This window comes from Elephantulus edwardii, unplaced genomic scaffold (genome assembly GCF_000299155.1).
Source record: "Elephantulus edwardii isolate Elephantulus edwardi_28Jun2011 unplaced genomic scaffold, EleEdw1.0 scaffold00207, whole genome shotgun sequence".
In the NCBI taxonomy this organism is placed as follows: Eukaryota; Metazoa; Chordata; class Mammalia; order Macroscelidea; family Macroscelididae; genus Elephantulus; species Elephantulus edwardii.
In genome coordinates, this window is record NW_006399957.1 from 3,561,170 (window position 1) to 3,567,421 (window position 6,252).

The following is a 6,252-nucleotide window of genomic DNA, read 5'->3' on the forward strand; positions in this document are numbered from 1 at the left end:
CGTTCTGTCCATTCTAGAGTCACCACTTCATCGTATTGACGATAATGCCTAAAGCAACGTCCGTTTTGGAGAGTATGGACATGCTGGAATGGAGGGCCGAGGTCGTCCTGGGTTCTTCCTCAGACAAGGAACTAACCTGTCTCTGAAAACTGTGGAGGCCAGAATGGGAGGGAGCTGGGGAAGAGGCTCCATGCTGATTCACGGAAGATGCTAAGTCAGCTATTAGTGACCCAGCTGCACCCCTCGCACCACAGCCTGCCCTGAGAGACCTCCTCCAGCTCAGCCCAGAAATGTGTCCAAGGATGGGCAATGCTGTTACTCCCAACTCTGGAGACAGAGGCCCTGTCAGTGACTTGGTCTTCCCTTCCGAAAACTACCCTGTGATAGTAACACAGTGACATCATAAAGGAGAATAAAATCCCCGCAAACCAGTCCAGCCACCCTGATGTGTAAATGGACTGTGAAGGTGGATGGTGTGTGGAGCTTTCCGGATGTGGTTTTCAGGAATTGCCTTTTCTCCCCTGGGCAGACCATGTTCCCGCCCTCAACATCCCTTGGGTTTGCTCTGGATCCTGTTCTCAGTGTGAGGTCGGTTTGTTTAGTGGCCACCACTGCAGAGGGAGCTCGGCCACCAAAGCGAAAAGCAGCTAGGGCACAGCTACAAAGAGCAGGCCCTTCCACCCCAGTGTGGATGTACTGATGCGTCCTTAACTCGGGTGACTCTGCAGCATGTCAGGACCTTTCAGCATCGTGCCAGCTGGTGCAAAGCTCTTCATGCCCAAAACTCCATTTCTCAAGGTCCACAGAAGGTGGTTAGAAGGAGCATGCCACCAAGTTTTCTTCCAGAAGTTGATCCCTGAGGAGCTCGTGGCCATTAGCTTCCCCTTGTCTCGTCTCTATCGGTGTAGCCGAAGGGACCTGCCTAGAGCCTCGCCTGCTGCCTCCTCCACACTCTGCCCAGGAAACCAGGTAAAGGTGTCCTAAGGAGCTGCTTACACATCCCAGCTCACATAGCACCACTGGGCTTCCATTGTGCTGATTTTGTCTGTAACACAGTGAACTTGCACCTCTGACCACAGCCCGCTTGGCTAGGTGGACTCATGGGAAAGATCTGCTTTGGGCATTTGAACTCTGTGTTGCTTTCCCATTAGCGATTAAAACCACAAACCTAGGAAATGGACAAAACAGACTTTGCGTGTAAATCCACCCACCTCAACTACTTTCAAGCACAGAAGCCATGCTCAGATGCTGTCATCCACATCTCAGACACTGCGCTCCGCTGTTTTCCTTCCCAAGCCCACCCCTACCTCTTACCAACACCCACCCTGCTGTCACTAACCACCCCGTCCTCCACAAATCACCCTGCCCTTAACTACCTGCCCAGTCCCCCAACACCACCGTCCTCCTCCAGCCACCCCACCCTCCTCCATCTCATCATCCACTACCTCCCCTCCCTCACCCCCTACTCCTACACCCACCAACCAGTCCCATCCCCCAACCACACCATCACCCACAAACCACCCATCCCTCACTATTCACCCCACCCTCCACTAACTGTCCCCACCTATCACTAACATCCCACCCCTCACCTCAGCTCTTAATCATCACCAATCACCTGCACCCCTCACTAACCACTCCATTCCCCACTAACCACCCCATTCTTCACCAACCACTCCATTGCCCACTGATAACCCCATCCCCCAATAACCCCAACCCTCAATAGCCACCTCCATCCTCCATTAACCACCTTCATCCCCCATTAGTCCTTCACAAACCACTTCCATCTCTACTAGCTACCCCCTTCCTTCACTTCCTATCCTCATCTGCCCACTAACCTTACTTTTATGGCAAATTAAAAGTCCTGGACTTTGTCCTAGCCCAATCCAGTAGCAAGTGGTCCCATTCTCTCTGGGGCCTGTCTCCCGAGTTGCATTTCTGGCAGATTAAAAACAAAAGATAAGACCAATAATGCTCATAAACTACTGTGCCAGCCGGGCGTCCTCCACAGGTTTGCTGCAGACGCAACAGTCCAGTCATAGATCACTGAGGAGTGTTTTACTGATCTTCTGGAAATATGTCATCATTTTGGAGCATTATATGTCTTTCTAAAATTACTGAAGATTTATGGTGCTGACTTGAGCGCCTGTGGAACTATCTGCTTCACACTTTTGAACATCCAAGAGCAAGGAAAGATTGCTATTTTAAGGAATTTGAAGCAATGGTTATGAAGAGACCAGAGACTAAAACGTATCCTTCTATTAGACCAGAAACAAATGAGAACAAAGGTGGCTAGAATGACAGGAGCCGTCTAAGATTCCCAGGGACTCCACCCTGCAAGTCTTCTGCACTCAGCAAACCATCCCAGACAGGTAATGAGGCATGGAGTTTCAGGTTTTATCTAATCACTTCTATTACTCATTGGCTCCCTACCTTGAGATTCCCAAAAGGTTTGGGGGGGGGGGGGAATGATGATTTCAAACTCAGGCTCTTATCAAGCCTGCTTGTTGAATGACTAAAAAGGCAGAGAAGTGTGGACAATCTGCGTCCTGGATGGATGAATCCTTGGAACAAGTTGAAGAGATGTGTAGACAAGTGGAACCAAGGGACCTATGTGCAATAACCCCTTCAGAAAGATGAATCGTCTCCCTAAAAATGGTGCTGGTGTAAAACTTTTCTCGGGGTGAGGGGTGTCTCCCCAGTAGAATGGTTCCCAGGAAGCCTGAAAGGAGTCCCTGTGGAGGAGACACTCTCCACCTCCACAGCATTTCCGCAGGATGTGAAGAGGTTTTGCACTGCTGTTCTCACTATACCTTTTGCGTCTATCTCTGTGACCAATGACCCCCAAAACTGGAGATGGTTGTAGAGGGTTAAGGAATTGCCATTGTCCATGGATCCTAGCAAAGCTAGCTGACCTTGGAGTTGAGAGGGCTTATCGGTCTCGTTAACAAGAACCAGCAAAGCTGACCTGCCTCTCTGTTGATCCTGGGTGCCACGCTCCCAAAATGAACAGCAAGCCCCTTGCATCCATCATCAGAAAGACGCTGGTGCGAGATTTTGATTCCTGGTTGGGGATCCGGGAAGTGCTCTCAAGTTCTCATTTGAGTGCAGAGTTAGGATTAAGGACGTGAAACACGCTACTCTCTCTTGAGGGTCAGCTGCTGTCCATGGAAGGTCAGTATTCTTCTAGAGAAAGCCCCCAGGGGTCGTCCATTATGCCCAGGACAGCCAAAGCCCCCAGGGGTCATCTGCTATTCCCAGGACAGCCACCAGGCTGTCTGGAGGGACAATGAGGCGCATGTGTGTGGTGTGCCAGCATAAGCCAATGCGGCTCAGCCCCTGACTTGAATTTGTCTCATCCATGTTCAATTTCTGACTTTGCCCAGGTTCCTGGTGAGATAAAAGCAAGCCTAGTTCAAGGGGAATGGAACAAAGGTGTCTCTGAAGTGAAGTTAACGTTTAGTGCAATTTTCTAGAACTCAGTGCAAATGGAAAACCGGAGTAAACCTCTGAGCCTCGAGAGCATCAGGGACATTTCCTAACTAACTCTTTTTTTTTTTTTTTAACATCAGGAAAAATGTGTGTCAAAATTGTCCACTTTTTTTTTTTTTTTTACATTTTAGTCTGATTTATTTACAAAGTTTGGATACATTGTTTTTTTCACAAAAGATCCTTCCCATTTCCTTCACCCCACCTACCCATCAAATTGCATAACCTTATAATTAACACTTTACCCACCATCTACACTCCCTATTAACACCATCCCCCCTGCCTTGGACTCATATTCCTTCTATAATAATGGTTTTATACAGTATTTGTCCTTATGGGACTGAGTTAGTTCACTCAGCATAATGCTCTCCAGTTCCTCCCAGACTAACGCTTAAATTCATGACATCATGTATCTTCTCTGAGTACATTTCCTTTACTTGGAATAAGTGCAGCTTGGAGCACTCCTTGGAAGTGGAGAAGATGAGACTTTATCTCATGCACTTTGACCTTGGTGTTGAGAGGGCCCAGTCCCTGGAGAAGAGCATTGTGGGTAAAGCAGAGACTGTGGAAGAGGAGGAACATCAATGAGATGGTAAATACAGTGGTTGCAACAATGGACTCACAGAGCAATGGTGACAGTGCTGCAGGACTGAGCACGTTCGCATTCTACTCTTTGTGTGTGGGTTGCTTTAAACCAAAACCAACTCAACAGCACCTTGTCATTGTCATGTGCTCTTGAATCGCCTGCACCTAGCAGCAGTAACAACATGCAGACGCGATAACTGTGATTCCGCATCCAATCTCCCAAATAAGAAATGCAGAAATACTAGCACACGCTGTAATCTTCACTGTTCAGATGAGCTCCAATAACCCACGTTTGCCTGTTCCACCTCAAGAGAACAAGAGACAATTAGAGGATTTCCTTGTTGAAAAGTGTAAACGTTCCCTGCCATACCCCTTTAACACTTCCACTTCCCTAGGAGGTACCTCGGGAGCCCCGGTGGTTTAGAGGTAAGGAATTGCTCAGTCAACCCAAAGGCACATGGTTCAGATCCAGCAGCTGCTCTGAGGGAGAAGGGCAATCCCTTCGCAGGCAGTTTACAGCCTCTGAAAGCCTACTGAAGAGCTGCGAGCTGGTCTGACTCAACAGTACACAGCACCACCGAGAGGCACGTGAGATCGTGAATGAACCCTAGGGATGAGCACCGGCCTGGGTGGTAAGAACAATCTAGCTGCCTAGCTGATGACAAAATCCTGGAGGTTTGAATGTACCCGAGGGGACTTGGAAGAAAGGCTGGCAACCACATCTGTAATCCAGCCACCAGAGCCCTGTGGAGCACGGCCCTCTCTGACATGCACGGGGTCAGCTCAACAGCAGTAGCTTTGGTTTTAGAAAGGAGTGCATCTTCCGGTGACCTAGTGGCAAGAAGTTGTGCTGCAGTTCTGAAGGCACGTGGTTCGAATCCACCAGATGCTCCACTGGAGAAGGAGGGCAATCTCCTCCTGTGCCTGTGATCTGATTCGACGGTACACAAGAAGAAGAAGGGGAATAAAGAAAGGAATGCGTCACATTTTTACTCCAATTTGTTTAGAGGAGCCTTCACTGCACCTAAAAACAACAACTTGGTGTAGCTGAGTCAGCTCAGAGGCCTGCAGTCCCCACAAGGTCACTCGGTGAGACAGCTTCTCCTCCACTGTCACCAAGGGCATCGAGGACCACCGTCGGGGGCAGGAATCGTGTCCGGGAGCCATCCTAGGATCAAGCAGAGGCTCGTCTGCCCTGATGTGAGGCAGTGAGCAGAGTTAGTCTTTGTTTTCTGCTTAGATGTACTCCCTCATCTGTCTCCTACAGTTTCTCATCTTTAACTACCCCAAGCTAATGAAGCCAGAATTCCTGTCGTAAACCTGACCTGTTGCCTTGAATCCCAAACATAAATATCTCACTGTCTGTTTGGCATCTACACTCAGGCATTTAGTAGACACTCAGATTAAGGCCCTGCTGCCCTCCTCTCATTACTGGCCATAGCTCAGTACTCAGACTAACACTGACATTTTCCGTGGCTCCTCATTTTTTTATTAACAAAATATTCCATACTGGTTTACTTATAAAGTTTATATACGTTGTTTTCACACGTGGCTCCTCCTTTTTGTTCTTTTCATAGATTAGACCATAGTAGAACAAATTCTTTTGGCTCTGCCTTTGAGGAAGTCTGGCTCTCACCACCTCCATTGATGGGCTTTGCTGGTCCAAGCCGTTGACATCTAGGTCTTGACTAGTGTGCTGTGGCTTCTGCTATCTCCTGGCCTCCAGCATCAGGGAAAATAAGTCAAGAGTTAGATCGTGGTGTTCCTCAGCCCAGCGAACTCCAAATGCTGCCTTGATCATTCAAAGGAAAGCTGCAGTGCCTTCTGGGCCAGCAGTGAGCCCTACCTGAGTCCCCCCATGACTGCACCTGCTTTCTGTTGCTCTCACTGGTCACCTCGCTGCCTCACAACCAGAGCAGACAATCCTCTGCATCTGAACCTTGGCCCTATGTTCACTCCCTGAAATGTTCTTCATACAGAAACCGTAAGATCCATTTAGACTTTCATTTCGATATCACCTGCTCTTTTAAAAGAAGAAAAATGTCTTTTAATTGTGATTTTAAGGAACATTTACAGAGAAATTCATTTTCATTAATTCATTGTTGCACATTTTACCCCACATCCTCCCTTCCCCCTCATCTAGTACACTTTAAAATTATATATATTATATTATATTATATT